Raw genomic sequence first — 16,169 nt, forward strand, 5'->3', positions numbered from 1 at the left:
ACGATTTTTTCCCTCAGTATCCTTGCTGTTTTCTTGTAGTGATACTACAGTGGTTATGGATGGATGTGGCTAGATGAACTGGAAAAGATCAACTCTTAGGATTGTGAAATAATGTGAGACGACTGTCTCCACTACACTCGGAATTGGATGCGTTCATATGGGCGATGGAGAACATGTCCCAACATACTTCATGCCAATCCTTTGGAACTGACTGCAAGGATGTAATTTCAATGATAAAGGACCCAAGCGCATGGCCAACCATCTCCATGGAACTAGCAGAATTCGAAGCTATAAAAAGACGCTACCACGACTTCAAGATCTTCCACATACCAAGGGCCCAGAACAATACGGCAGATACTTTAGCCAAGACTGCGAGAACGTTTCATAGAGATTTATTGTTTATTGGTTGTTCTATCCCGGTCTGGATTCTTAAAACACCTCTAGTTTGAGTGATAGAATAGCCTTTTGATGTAAAAAAAAAACTAATATTACCACTGTCTTTTCCTATATGTGGCTGTTTCTAGAGTAAATTCAAAAAAGGGATTGAAAATGGCAAACTTCAGAAAAAACTATAAATGTAGTTTTCAAAGAAGTTTTCGACAACCTTTAACAGACGAGGTAATAAGGTATGTCTTTTTGATAGTTTTGATGTCTTACACAGTTATGTTTGGATGTGTTCTTTAAAAAAAAAAAAAGATATTTGTATGCGTTTTCTTCTGTATCCATTAAATAATAAGCCGTATAATGAATTTCCACTTTTGTTCTTTGCAGATTTCAGTCATTCACATGTTCTCTATGGTGGAAGAATGCTTGCTGGTTCAAAAAGTTTTTATTAGTTATGGAAAAGCATTTGTTTTTTTTCTTCCAATAATTCATTTCAATAAGCTTGTTATTCTTTTGATTTCTACAAATGTATGAATTCTTTTTGGTCATTTAAAACCGTATCGAAATAAACCTGGTGTTATATAAGACTACCATTAATATAAACCCTTATATACATCACTGAGGCAAGTAACTACAATAAGTCATACTTTTCTTTCACCTTATGAATTAGTTATAATAGATAAGCAATTACTAACCGTTTAATAAGTCTGTTGTCATGTCAAGGTTGTTGTCTTCTTTTGTATCTTGATTACTGGTACTTGGTTCTGTCCATGTCCAATATCATGGGACACATTTAAAAATTTTAATATAATCATATGCTGATTGTACTAAATGATGATCGAATTTATAAAACTTATGAGACAATCATATCTAACAAAGAACACATACATTTAACATTGACTAAATGATTAGTGTGCCTTCCCTTTGCTATGTGATGTTACAACTGATTCTCATCTCTCTCTCCTTCACCATGTCCCTGCCTGAACTTTTCTATATATCCCTTCTGTCCCCTGTCCCTCTGTTTCTCCATAAAAAGTTGTTGGTCTATATTACTAATATATCATGCCAGAACAACAATATTTATAAATGAATTCAGATAAGTAGAACTTTCTATTAGACACTGAACTTCAATTACACTTTCAACGGATCAATCAATTGAAACTCGATCTAATAATAGCTTTAAATCATATCATTCAGAATCGCAAGTAGAGAAGTCTAACATGTATTCCAGACATCATAGTAGCAATCACCACGTCTGCAGCATCTTTAACCGTAGGAAAATTCTACACTGCCACCTGAAATTATAAACAATCAATAACAAAATCACATAGCAAAGGAGTGTGAATATCTTTCTGCTTGACAAAAATAAATAAATATCAAAGAACAGAAACTTGCTATAAAGGAAGAAGTCAATATACCACTGCATGTTGTGGTATTTTCTGAAGCCGAAAAGTAGCCTCAGTTATGCCTCCCAAAATCAAGTGGGTCAAGTCGTACCTGAGACAAGTATCAACCATTAACTCAAAGCTACAACTAGCCAGTTTAATGAAAAAATCGTTACAGGACACAAAAAGATTGAACGAAACAAAGTTTCTTTTAGCTGGTGACATGATAAGTAATAATCTGGAAGCATAAATTAAAAAAAATGGATACAGAATCAAGGACAAACCCTGCATCACTCTTTCTAGCACGAGAAGCTGTCTTCATGGAGGTGATTGTCTTCTATCAATGTGGATTTTGACTTTTCGATTGCATGTCTTGAAAGTCGAAACGAGATGGCCGATCTACCCATGGTGACAAGAGATCTATCGACATAATAAAGAAACGATCAAAGTGTTTAGGTCAAATAACTAATCGTTTAATCTGAATAAAAAAAATCATGACTCTAACCTTTGATAAAATAGATCAATTGACATGGCAAATCGTTGAGTGAATGATGTTGATAAACATAAAATCGTAGCTTTCAGTATATATTTGATCCTTCAATCCCTTTTTTTTCTATAGATGAACATCGAAGCAGAGATAAGAGAGAGAGGTAAGCCGACGGAGAGAAAATTGAAGAGAAACCAATAAAGTGGGAGATTAACTCCATATACCCCTCCCTCTCTTGAAAAATTCCCCTTTATCCCGTTATTAAAATATTATTTAACATTTATTTATTTTAAAATAGTAAACATGGGACTAGGGTACGTAAAGACCCGAATTCCCTTAATGAAATCACTAAACTACATGATCCAACCTAAGCTACCCGACCCACCCAATCCCAGTCGGGTCAAACCCGGATCCTCTTAGACCTAATCTCTAAATGCTGCGTATTGCTCTCTTTCTCATTTTTGTTTCTCCAACTCTTTCTCCCTTCTCTCTCGTGCGACAGAAACGGTCTCAGAAAAGGCGAGCTTGATTCTCTCTTCGTTGTTGTTAAATCTCCATAACTCCCCTCTGCTTCTTCCGAGAGCCGCCGCCTCCTCCTCTCATGCGCCTCTGATAACTCCGATGATCTCGTTGCTCATCTCGATTCTTCCTGCTCCATCGACGAGCAGAAGCAAGCTACCATGGAGATCAGGCTCTTGTCCAAGAACAAACCTGAGAATGCATCGAAATCGCCAAAGCCGGAGGGGTTAAGCCGCTCATCTCTCTGATCTCATCTTCGGATCTTCAGCTCTAGGAGTACAGAGTCACGGCGATCATGAATCTCTCGCTCTGCGACGAGAAAAAAGACCTGATTGCTTCTTCCGGCGCCAAGCCGCTCGTTAGAGTGTTGAAGATGGGAACTCCCACGGCAAAGGTGAACGCCGCCTGCGCTCTTCTCCGTCGATCGCAGGTTGAGGATAACAAAGTCGCAATAAGAAGATCAGGAGTGATTCCTCTCCTTGTGAACCTTGTAGAAACAAGAGGATTCAGAGCCAAGAAGAACGCCTCGACTACTTTATACTCGTTGTGCTCAGCTAAAGAGAACAAACTCAGAGCTGTGCAGTCAGGAATCATGAAGCCGCTGGTAGACAAATCAGCGTTCATGATGGGCCTGCTTATGTCGGTTCCGGAATCTAAGCCGGTGATACTGGTGGAAGAGTTCCGGTGCTGGTGGAGATCGTGGAGGCAGGAACGCAGAGACAGAAAGAGCTAGCTGTGTCGATATTGCTGCAGCTTTGAGGAGAGTGTGGTGTATCGAACCATGGTAGCTCGGGAAGGAGCGATTCCTCCGCTTGTGGCACTTACTCAGGCAGGAACAAGTCAAGCTATGCAAAAGGCGGATTCTTTGATTGAGTTCTTAAGGCAGCCAAGATCTGTTAGTAGTAACGGTGGAAGATCGTCCCAACTGTGAGATAATTGAACCGACCTTGACAAACGATGATAAAACGATGCTGATATACTAAAATTGGATCTTTGTCTACTGTCAAGTTAACAATAGTTGTAATATCTTTAGATTCAATTCGAGAGGACCAGTTCACACTTTATCTTTATGGGATCATAATTAAGCTAAAACACTAGTGGGTTTTAAAGAAGTAAGGTAACTTAAAGAACAAGTAACAAAGTGAGGTTGTTATCGAATTGATTAAAGGCGCTAGTCTAGGGTTTCTTCTTCAGGTAAGGAAATCGCAAACCAAGCAATTATTCAAGTCCAGTTTACACAAGTCTAAACTCGGATCACTCAGGTTGAAACAACCCACTGTCGTGGTGTTGATTCCTTTGCAAATCGGCCTTGATGCCTAAACTCTCGTTTGGATCAAGACGCGGTAGCAAGCTTTAGAGATCAAGTCCGATGTGTTCACAATACACACTAATATCTACTTTCGCTGACTAGGGATGCAAAGCTCATTCAAATCATATCAAGTTATCAACCAACGGTTAGCTAAATTGATTAACCCTAATTCATACACTAAGTGATCAGTTTAATGCAAGCAATAAGAACAAATATGAATGTAGACAATCTTAAGATGACTTATTATCCGTCAGTTCACGAATCCAAAACCCTAGAACCCTAAACTAACTTGGTGACTACTCAGTCATAACACAAGAACAGAGAAGCATGATTTCTGAATAATACTGCATGTAATAGATAATAGAAATCAGAGGGTTCAAGATAATCTTCTCTAGGAGATAGATGAGGCATTCTCCCTTACAAGTAGCAATAACGAAATCACAAAGCTCTCTAAGGTCTTTCTTGCGTAAAAACTAATGTAGAAAACAGAGTAAATAAAAGAGGAATATATATAGGAGCCACATGCGGTTGGAGGGAAAAATAGGGAAAACTAGGGCAAATCCCGAAATAGAATCATTTATTTCCTGAAGTATCAGGGAGCAGGCCATCGGAGTGCTCCACTTATGCGAGAACAGTCTACCTGACTGTTCCGGTTGTGAAAACCTTCAAGTCAGGCTCTTTTCTTCCTTCTTTCGCTCCACACGATCATTCTTCTCACCTATTAGACTCTCCGACCTGTAATGACTCAAAGAGACTAGAAAGACTCGATAAAACCTTGAAAACTATTAGTAAGACATACATATAATGTGCCAAAAACACAATATATCAATTCCTCCAGACTTAGATCTTTGTTTGTCCTCAAACAAAATCAAGTACCAAGAACTGAGAGAAAGGTTTGAAAGGGTGGGAACTCGCCTATTCTCAACAACCATACAATAACCATGAATCTCTGAACCATACAAGTAATTTAGCTAAAACAACACATCCTTACCAAGAACCCCACTGACTGCTGTTCAAAACGGCTTCATACTCTGTATCTCAGACTTGTAAAAGTTAAGAGTGGCGTGAGCTTCTTATCACAGACATTAGATAGGGTAAAGGTCTAGGTATGAAACAGGCCTTTTTGTCTTTAAGTGGAGCTAATCAGTGTTTAGGGGTTACCAATTTTTGTAGAGGATGCAGGATATCGCGCAAAATTGCAAGAGAAGATAGATCCATTGATGTCCACAGCCTCAACTCGTTTTTGCCTGTTCTTCGTTTCAGTACAGTTTATCCGACCAAACATATGTTCTTCTTTTGGAACAGTCGCTCTGATTATCTGCATGATCCTCATCTCTTCACTTTTTGCACACTCTCTTCTATTTTACCAGTGGCTTCCGTCTTTCTTAGGAATCTTCTCCTCTTTCATCACCTTACTCTGAAGTACAAAAATAAATATTTTTTTTTTGAATAGATAACACTGGTGACGAAGCAGGAGGTAACATTGGTACTTTCGACATTCCACTAGAGTTCTTGACTTCATATTTATTCTTGTTTCTCTTCTCTTTTGTTAGATCAATGGCGGCGGAGCGGTTTCTCCATGGTTTCCGCATGTTCTTCAGCAGAACACTCTGTTGCATCAACGAGTAAGAGACTGTGTCAATCCTTTCCTCTCCAACCCTTTTGCACATATCTGCACATAAGATACTGAATAACAAATGTATGAGGGTGGAATAAAGCCTTTAGGGTTTCAAGGTGGGTACTAGCTAAAGATGAGCTAGCCACTCAGGATCAGCAAGATGGATAGAAGGCATAAGAAGTCCTGAGTGTTAATCACGTTAAACCCTAATCTAACGCCCATAACAAGAAGAATTGCAGTCAAGATTAAGTTCAAGTTAGATGGAGTTAAGTCTTTCCAGTGTAACCTCGACAAGCTGAGAGCTTTTGGAGAACAAGATGATGTAATGTCAGGGTGTTCCAGATCCACATGTGCGTATGTCGCTTCTGCTAAGGTCACTGAATAAGATGAATTAAAGCACGAGGGTGGTTAATGCACATCATAGAATAAGGTCCTGATTCCCACAAAGTTTGGGCTGACTCGATCTTAACAAACTGACTCGATAAAGACATCAAAATGACTCAAAGCGGACTGACTCTAAACATAAAACCAAAGGTAAACGATTAGTAGCAGATAAGTGCCTCCCCCAGACTTACTTCGCACCATCCCTGGTGAAAAAATAATTCAAGGAAAGGCCAAAATAATAAACAAGTGCATGAAACAGAAATAGTTCAAACAGATATAACAATGGAGATAGAACTAGGAGACTACCTAGTCAGTATCATCGCTCTCGGACTGGCCACCGGAACGCCTGTTCCTTCTGCGCGGAGTGGCCCACAGAGTCTCTTCCTCTGACCCTACAGTTCCTGCCGGCTCCTTCCCTGGTCGATGACTGCGCGGTGTAGGCTGCTCTCGACGAGGTTCAGCTGTGCTCGGACTGCCCAAGCATCCTCCAGTGATCGCCTTCAGGATCCTCCTCATGAGGCTGTTATTCTTGCGCTGAGAATCTACCATCCAGCGACGGTAGGTGGCGTCATCGGCATTGTCATCAAGGGGGCCTAGGTCATAGGCAGTGTCGCCGCCAACAGTACCTACGAACTCAGCATCATCCATAGTGTCATCCTGGTGGGACGCTTTTGGGTCGGCGCAGAGATACTGAGGTTCTGGAACGAAACAGATGTTGATCACGTCCCCGAGCAATGTGATGTCCGGTTGAGGCAGCTTGCAGTAGAGGGTGTTCCCGTCCTTACCAAGGAAGCTGTAGGTATCTCGTCGCAGAGAATCTGACAGTTGATCAGGTAAGGGATATCAATGAACTCTGGGGTCTCGTTACACTGATAGGGACAGAGATCAAGCTCCAAGTGGCGGAAAAGAGGAGTAAGAAAACTCCTAGAACGGTCCTTTTTCAGAGAACCCTTAGTCACCCTCCCCTTCTTGTCCACAAACATCTGAACAAGCACACAACCTGGACTAGCCGTCATCTGAGCGGTCGGAATCCCAATGTTTGTGGATCTGATCTCGTTCTCAACTCCTGCAAATAACATCTGAAGCTCCCCGCGTTGCACCTTGGACGTCTAGTCCTTTGAGAAGAGCAAGTTTCTCAGGACCTTTGCAGAAATCCGCAGAACAGGGTTGCGGATACGAGACTGACTGGCTGATCGGGATTTGAAATCCCCTGAAGCGATGAACTTCCAGAACGCTTGCTCCGGAGGAAACTTCCTTGGGAAGGATGTTTTAGTGTACTCCTCAGATATCTCATAAATCTCGGTCAGCTTCTCCAAACTTATGGAATGCTTAACGCCGCTCGCAAAGAAGGTGAAGTAAGCCTCCTCAAAGATTGGGAAATCGGGCTTCGTGAAGGTTAGCTCCGTGGTGGCTGTTGGGTATGGGCCTGACCCTCCCAAAAGGCCCACAAGATAATTGTCCAAACACATGATCACAGCAAAGGGACTCGGCTCGTTGACTCGCGAGTCAAATGACCGGCTCGACTCTAGACTGCTTTTAGCCAACAAAGCGAGCGACCGGAGGTCGCCGGCTCGACGACTCGAAATTAGCGGCCCGACACCTCGTCCCAATCGTCGAGGAGTCAAGGCGAATTAGGTTAACAAGCACGCATCTATAAAAGGAGGAGGAAAGGCAACGATCAAAGGATCCGCAAATCTCTACATCACATACTTTCGGCTAGAAACTAGGGTTTCATTTCTCTATTCTCGCCGACTTGTATTCTCCGGTGAACCAGCTTTCGCCGGTTCTTTTCCTTGTTTTCCCCTCCTTGTAATACGACTGAGCATTCACTTGATCTAATAAAACACGTTTTTGTCTTGACCCACCAACGAGAACTCGTCCCTATCTCTTTACTAGTTTATCGATAGTCTCGGTTCAAATAGTTGGCGCCCACCGTTGGGCAGACAGAGTAGAGTCAGCAAAGATCATTGGTCGATCCGACTCGCCGTCCGACGACGAGTCACCTACGACTGAAGGCGCTTCGACAGCAGGGGCCTTTGCAGACACCATACTCGAGAGGATGGCGCAGCAAGACGCCGTCCAGAAGGCGACAGCCGAGAAACTCGCCGCCATCACTGCCATCTTGGCTCCTTTGGCCGGAAACTCAGGAGATCCGGCTACGACAGTCCGAAAACAGCTGTTCGACACTTACCGAACAGCCAGCGCAGAAAACACGACGAACACAAATGCCGTCCAGGTTCAAACACCCGGCGGCGTAGATCTCGTTACCGTCCGGGAACTCGCTGAGCTTAAGCAGTCGTTCCTAGACATGAAAGACCGGATGCTCGAAGGACCTACTTCGGCGCCGTTGATTGAACGCGTCCTGCCCGAAACCCTAAACCCCCCCCCTTTTCCCGGCGAATCACCGACGTATGGTACCGACCAGCCGAGAAAATCTGCCTTCCGACTTTCGCCAGAAAGGCAGACCCGACTGACCATATCACCGCATTCAACATCGAGATGGGTCGAACTAACTTCTCCGACGAGGAAAGAGACGCTGGCTATTGTTGGCTCTTCGTCGAGAGTCTTCAAGGACCAGCCCTCGAGTGGTTCACTTGATTGGAATGAGACTCCATCAACGACTTTCACGATCTGACGTCTGATTCCTCAAGCAGTACATCATGTTTACGAGACAAGGAGTGACCCTATCCGACCTTTGGAACCTATCTCAGGGAGCGAACCAGAGCCTCCGCGACTTCATGGAGAAGTTCAAAGCTGTCGCTTCAAAGGTGCAGATCCCAGACAGCATCGCCATTGACGCGTTGATGAATACCCTCTACTTCAAGTCCCTGTTTCGCGAGGATCTCTACAGAAACCCCACCAAATCGCTTCAGGATGCTATCGCGAGATCTAACAACTTCATCAGAATGGAAGAAGACACAACAGCGATACTCAAGAAAATGAATGCGGCCGCTAAACCGACGACTGCTCCAAAAGCTCCTGAGGCACGCCAAGAACCCTCACAGCACGCCACAGACAACAAATCTAATCAGCAGAAAAGCTTCGTCTATGTTGTCGAAGATAAAAACCCGCCCCCGGGATCGACTGTCGTCGTGCGCGAGAAAGGTTGGAACGTCTAGGAGAACGACGAAAAGCTGCAAACCTCTTCGGCGCCTTCAACTCCGAATCCTGGCTCGATCGAGCCAAACCTATGGTGCAGCTACCATAAGTCCAAGGCGCACGATACGAGAAACTGTAGGCATCTGGTCGATGCCCTCTTCTCATCTTATGAAAATGGAACAGCCAACGTCGAGCTTCCCAAGCCTAGGCCAAACAACACCAAGAGCTGGAGCAAAAACAAAGAAAAGAAGGCTCAGAAGAATCAAGACAAGGCCGGAGCCTGACCCAAATGCGCAGAGGATGACAAGCCAGAAGAGAAAGACAAAGACGAGGGCGAAGCACAAGTCGAAGAAGAGCAACCTCGTAATCGTCGACATGTCCAAGTCATCCTCGCACGACCAAGTTCCTCCTCGGATGAAGAAGAGGACAACAAAGTCCGCGATACGCACGAACACTCCATCAAGCGACCGAGTGAGAACGGCGGACTGGAAAAGTCGAATGACTTGAGAAACAAGCTCAGGCGAAAATCACAGACAATCGACCACGTGCACGACTCTAAAGACGATCTTCGCTCAATCATCGAAGAGTCCAAGGCAAAAAGAGTCGAAGACTCCTGTGTTCGACCCCACCTCAAGCACCGAGTCATCGACCTTCGCGATCAGCTCAACTCGAAATCAGAAGACCTCAGGATCAAGCTCAATCGACCTAAGCGTTCCGACTTACGACGAAAGTTGGAAGAAACGAAAGCCAAGAACGGCGACAAACATTAGCCCATCCTCGAGGACTCGTCTAACAACCTGAGGGTCCAACTGCGAAACAGACGGGTCGAGCGCACTCCCTCCTTAAACGTAATTATGGGAGGCTCGCCTCCTTGCGGAGACTCGGTTCGGTCGGTCAAGGACCATTGACGACAAGCAATAACCTCGAAGAAATGGCCATCGAAACCTGAGAATGATCCCTCAATCACTTTCTCACCTGACGATGCAATCGGCGTCCACCTAGCTCATAACGACCCCCTACTCGTCGAAGTAGGAATCGCGAAGTGTGACGTCGCCAAAGTTCAGGTCGATACTGGCAGTTCGGTTGATCTGATCTTTCGCGATACTCTCGATAAGATGGGAGTCGACTTGCGCGATCCTCGGAACCCCTCACGGGATTCAACGGAGCTTCCGAGACGATGATCGGAGCAATCAAACTCCTAGTCTACGCATGCGGAGTAACACGCACAGTCAAATTCTCCGTCATCCGAACGAAGGCCCCATATAACGCGATCCTCGGAACCCCTTGGTTGCATTCGATGAAGGCAATATCATCAACCTATCATCAGTGCGTGAAGTTCCCGGGACCAAATGGGCAGGTGCAGACACTTCGAGGAGACCAGCAGGCCGCACGCGACCTACTGATTGCAACGGTGAAGATGCAACAATCGACTCCTCGCATCAACGCGATATCGAAACAAATCCAGCCCCAAAAGGACGATATTCTAGAAGTCACAATTGACGACTCCGACCAAAGCAAAGTAGTTCGAGTCAGCGCATTCCTCTCCGAAGAAATGCAGCGCGCGATCATCGACCTCTTGAAGCAGAACGCGTCGACTCTCGCTTGGACAACCTCGGATATGAAGGGAATAGATCCCGCCATAACCTCCCACGAGTTGAATGTCGATCCAACCGTCAAGCCCATTTGCCAGAAAAGACGCAAGCTTGGCCCCGAGCAAAGCAAAGCCGAAAATGAAGAAGTAGAGCGACTGCTCGCAGCCGGTTCGATCGCAGAAGTACGATACCCGGAATGGTTAGCCAACCCAGTTGTCGTCAAGAAGAAAAATGGAAAATGGCGCGTCTGCGTCGATTTTACCGATCTAAACAAGGCATGCCCCAAAGACAGCTACCCGCTCCCGCATATCGATCAACTGGTCGAGTCGACTGCTGGAAACGAGCTCCTGACTTTCATGGACACCTTCTCAGGATACAAACAGATCTTGATGCATCCCAACAACCAAGAGAAAACAACGTTCATCACCGATAGGGGGACCTACTGCTACAAAGTAATGCCATTTGGCCTAAAAAACGCCGGCGCGACTTATCAACGACTCGTCAATCGAATGTTCACCGACAAACTAGGGAACACGATGGAGGTCTACATCGATGACATGGTGGTTAAGTCGCTCCGTGCAGTCGACCACTTAAGTCATCTGAAGGAGTGCTTCAAAACACTGAACGAGTACGGGATGAAACTCAACCCGGCAAAATACACATTCGGTGTTACTTCAGGCGAATTTTTGGGTTACATCGTCACCCAACGAGGAATCGAAGCGAATCCAAAGTAAATCACCGCAATACTCGACCTGCCCAGCCCGAAGAACAGCCGAGAAGTCCAGCGACTGACGGGGAGAATCGCAGCATTGAACCGCTTCATCTCCAGGTCCACGGATAAATGCCTCCCCTTTTACGAACTACTGCGTGGAAACAAGCGTTTCATCTGGGACGAGAAGTGCGAAGAGGCGTTCGGACAGCTCAAACAGTATCTTACGACTCCTCCCATGTTATCTAAACCTGAAGCCGGTGATACACTCTCTCTCTATATTGCAGTATCCTCTACCGCGGTCAGCAGCGTCCTCATCCGAGAGGATCGAGGAGAGCAGAAGCCTATCCTCTACACGAGCAAGCGAATGACCGACCCAGACACTCGATACCCCACCCTCGAGAAGATGGCTCTCGCCGTTATCACGTCAGCAAGGAAGCTGCGTCCTTACTTCCAATCACACACGATCGAAGTACTGACAAATCAACCGCTCCGCACAATAATGCAGAACACCAACCAGTCCGGATGACTATCGAAGTGGGCTGTCGAGCTCAGCGAGCACGACATTGTGTTCAAAAATCGAACAGCAGCAAAATCCCAAGTCCTCGCTGACTTCCTAATCGACCTCGCGCCAGAGCTAGAGCAAGACCTAATCCTTCCAAGTCAAAATTGGATACTCCATGTCGACGGATCGTCAACAAACAAAGGATCGGGAGCAGGAGTCCAACTGCAGTCACCAATAGGCGAGTTAATCAAACAGTCGTTCAGTTTCGGCTTCACCGCTTCAAACAATGAAGCAGAATACAAGTCGTTGATCGCAGGACTACCACTCGCTAAGGCGGTCAAAGCAAAACGTCTCAGTGCGTAATGCGACTCGCAACTCGTTACCAGTCAGTTTAGCGGCGACTACAATACTCGCAACGAACGAATGGACGCATACGTTAAAGTCGTTCAAGCACTCGCTAAAGACTTCGAATTCTTCGAACTCACCAAAGTCCCTAGAGGAGAGAACGTGTGCGCCGATGCCCTCGCTGCCTTGGGTAGCAGACTGCACGATCAAGTGAAACGGACCATTCCTATACACAAGATCGACAAACCAAGCATCGAGCTCCCGCCTAACGAAGTGACCGTTGTAGCAGCCATAACCGAAGCTATCCCCATGGACGAAGACCCCGCAGCGGAACAAACTGAAGCTGCCGACAGGAGGACAGAATTCATCAACTATCTGGTCGATGGAAAGCTACCTCCCGAGAAATGGATTGCAAGACGACTCAAAACATGGAGTGCCCACTACGTCGTCTTGGATGGAGAGCTCCATCGATGGACTGCAACTAAAGTACTCTTGAAGTGCATCAACGGCGAAGAAACACACCTTGTCATAACCGAAACGCATGAAGGCGCCGCAGGAAATCACTGTGGAGGTCGAGCACTCGCTCTAAAGGTCAAAAGCCTCGGCTTCTACTGGCCAACAATGAATGCGGATTGCGAAGCATACGCTCAACGATGCGACCAATGCCAGCGACACGCCTCGACAATCCATTCCCCGACAGAGTTGCTACGAACGATGACAGCACCATACCCCTTTATGCGATGGGGAATGGACATAATAGGCCCTATGCCGAGCTCTCGACAGAAGCACTTCGTCCTAGTCTTAACTGACTACTTCACAAAGTGGATTGAGGCGGAAGCTTTCGCCAGCATAACCGAAAAAGAAGTTCAGTCACCCTCACAACCGCCTTCCCTTTCTGTTCTCTGGAAAGCCTACCGCCCGACGACATTCTCGAAATCTAAGACTAAAAATCTAGAGAGAGAAACAGAGAGAAAGAGAGAGAAACAGAGAGAAAGAGAGAGAAAATACCTGAGTCGGATAAAGAATGAAGAAAATGAGAGGCGAGAGGAGAATTGATAAGGGGGGAAGCGCCTCACGCCCCAAGGCGTCATCATTAGACCTAGATAGGCCCATTTAGGCGCGTGTAATTCACCAAGTCTCGCGACGGTTCGACTTCTTGAGGAAAACCAGGTTCGGTTTAGATAAAGATCCGCGATCGTAACCAGAACCAAAGAAAACCGCCGGTTCGGGCCAAACCGATCACAAGTAAGCAAGCAGCCCGCGTAGTCGAGGAGCCGGACGGGATCGCGAGTCCAGAACAATTGTCTTGCAAACCTAACTTCCAAATTCGCTGAGTCGGCTACGCTACTCACCAGCGAACTGGGAGGACTTACTGTTGGGTATGGGCCTGACCCTCCCAAAAGGCCCACAAGATAATTGTTCTAACACATGATCACAGCAAAGAAACTTGGCTCGTCGACTCGCGAGCCAGCGACCGGCTCGACTTTAGACTGCTTTTAGCCAACAAAGCGAGCGACCGGAAGTCATCGACTCGACGACTCGAATTAGCGGTGCGTCTTTGTCTTGACCCACCGACGAGAACTCGTCCCTATCTCTTTACTAGTTTATCGACAGTCTTGGTTCAAACAGTGGCTAGGACTTGCCTCACCAAATCTGGGTACAGCGGGTGAGTGATGTGGCAAAGATCAGTTATTCCCAGCACATTGAAAACAACATGCAAATCCTCGTGGAGGCCCAAGTCGTTCAAAGCTCCGGCGTCAACGAATCGTGTTGGGAGGATGTTGATCGTGAGCACGGCGTTGTAGCGACGCGAGGCCCTCTTATCCCATCTTTCCTCCGAAGAATCAGGTATGTTTGGGTCAGTGAGGGAGATCTCTTTTCCCTCTTCTCGTGGCCACGGGTAAGTCGGGGAGATGGTGTCGTCCTCCGGTGTTCCTCGGGCATGTAGTGGTTTGATCCTGGAAGCCATCTTGGTTCGTCTGGGACCCATTTACAAATCAAAACCAATGGAAAGTGCTTAGTACCATTCGATTGGGTTAGTAGAAAAAGTTGGAAGCTTTTATTGTAGTTTCTCATTCCAAACTTTTCCCATAACCCCGATGTAAAGAGAGCAAGCGATCGATAATGGTAAACCAAATACAATCACTTAGAAAACTAGGTACTTAGATAAATTCACCAATCAACAGAAATCGAGTCAATAGATCCCAAAATCCATATCAAATCAATCGATGCATGTGCAAATAAGAACAGTGGCGCAAAGGTTATAACTTTCCAACTATCCTAATCGATTCAACCATTCTTAACTCAACTTCTATGAACCATCCTAGCTGCAAAAGGAGAGGTCGATTTTGATTTAGAAAAACCCTAAAATCGATCTTATTCAAGCGCAAAAGAAGAGAAGGAGATTGTGGCCGAGAATCACTGTGTTGTTTCGCCTCTTACCGTTTGATTGGTGATGGAAGAGTCTTGCAATTAACCAAACAACTCGAAATCCAAGCAAGTATAAACCAAAAATCTCAAAACAAGTTGGAGAAGTTTAAAGAGTTTTTAGGTTTAAAGGGGAATGGAAAGTGGTGTGGGAGGAGGCGATTTTGGTGGAAGTGAGAGAGAGATGGGAAAAGTTCTTTTTTTTATAGGCCTCCACTTCGTGCCCCACTTCCCACTTGCTAGGGTTTTCCTCAAATTTTACAAAATTATTTCAAATTTAAATTTTTTTCTTTTTTTTGGTCCCGAGAAACTTACCTTAGCGGAGCAGCTGCTCCGAGTCAGGAACAGCCTGAGACTGTTCCGGTTGAGTAACTCGGGGTTTTTCTGATCTTTATCATGCAAATAAATTAAAAGAAACACAAAACAGAAATCTAAAATAAATATTTACACTCACCAGTGGGTTGCCTCCCACCAAGCGCTTGGTTTAAGTCACTAGCTTGACTTGGTTAGCTTGTTAGGCCAAGGAAGGATCGCTTAGGGGAATTTCTTCACCCTCTGCAATTGTTGTCTCAGCAAGGTATGGCTTTATGCATTGACCATTGACAACAAATTCTTCCCCTTTTGTGTTCAGCAACACAGCAGCTCCGTGGGGGCGGACCTCTTTAATGGTGAATGGTCCAGACCATCTAGATCGCAGCTTTAACTTTTAGTTGAAAAGGAACACCTGATCCTTAGGTTGAAAGTTGCGGCTGATGATCCTCTTGTCATGATAGGCCTTAGTTCGCTCCTTGTAGATCTTTGAGCTTTCATAGGCGAGATGCCTAATTTCTTCCAGCTCATGGATTTGCATGGATCGTCTCTCTGCTGCTGGTTTGATGTCGAAGTTGAGTAGCTTCACGGCCCATGCTGCCTTGTACTCCAACTCAACCGGCAGGTGACATGCTTTACCATACACCAGGTTGTAGGGAGTGGTCCCGATTGGTGTTTTGTAGGCTGTTCTGTAAGCCCAGAGAGCGTTGTCTAGCTTGAGCGGCTAATCCTTGCGACTGGTGTTAACTGTTTTCTGCAGGATGCTCTTGATCTCTCTGTTTGAAACTTCCACTTGTCCACTAGTTTGAGGGTGATATGGCGTGGCTATCTTGTGTTGCACGCCGTTCTTCTTCAATAGGCCTGCGAAGATCTTGTTGATGAAGTGACTACCCCCATCACTGATGACTACTCGTGGTACCCCAAATCTTGGAAAGATTATGGTTTTGAACATCTTAGTCACCACCTTTGCGTCGTTTGTGGGACTGGCTATTGCTTCCACCCACTTAGAAAAGTAGTCAACTGCTACCAATATGTACTCGTTCTTGAAAGATGGTGGGCATGGTCCCATGAAGTCGATTCCCCAACAATCGAATACT

General features: G+C 45.5%; 1 long non-coding RNA gene and 1 pseudogene across 2 annotated transcripts; one reads left to right on the plus strand and one right to left on the minus strand.

The window, feature by feature from the left end:
- Nucleotides 1–846: 846 nt before the first annotated feature.
- LOC106320483 lies at nucleotides 847–2,459 on the minus strand. 2 transcript variants are annotated; one of them, XR_001265846.1, is made up of 6 exons: nucleotides 2,275–2,459; nucleotides 2,054–2,189; nucleotides 1,803–1,881; nucleotides 1,605–1,679; nucleotides 1,273–1,402; nucleotides 847–1,148 (listed from the first exon to the last, which is right to left on the minus strand). It is a non-coding gene; the product is annotated as an uncharacterized LOC106320483 (long non-coding RNA). The 2 variants fall into 2 exon arrangements; XR_001265847.1 differs by lacking the exon at nucleotides 847–1,148 and having other exon boundaries at nucleotides 1,209–1,402.
- Nucleotides 2,460–2,816: 357 nt separating this feature from the next.
- Nucleotides 2,817–3,706, plus strand: LOC106320481 (annotated as a pseudogene).
- Nucleotides 3,707–16,169: the final 12,463 nt, after the last annotated feature.

The sequence above is a fragment of the Brassica oleracea genome, unplaced genomic scaffold (assembly GCF_000695525.1).
Source record: "Brassica oleracea var. oleracea cultivar TO1000 unplaced genomic scaffold, BOL UnpScaffold00939, whole genome shotgun sequence".
Taxonomy (NCBI): domain Eukaryota; kingdom Viridiplantae; phylum Streptophyta; class Magnoliopsida; order Brassicales; family Brassicaceae; genus Brassica; species Brassica oleracea.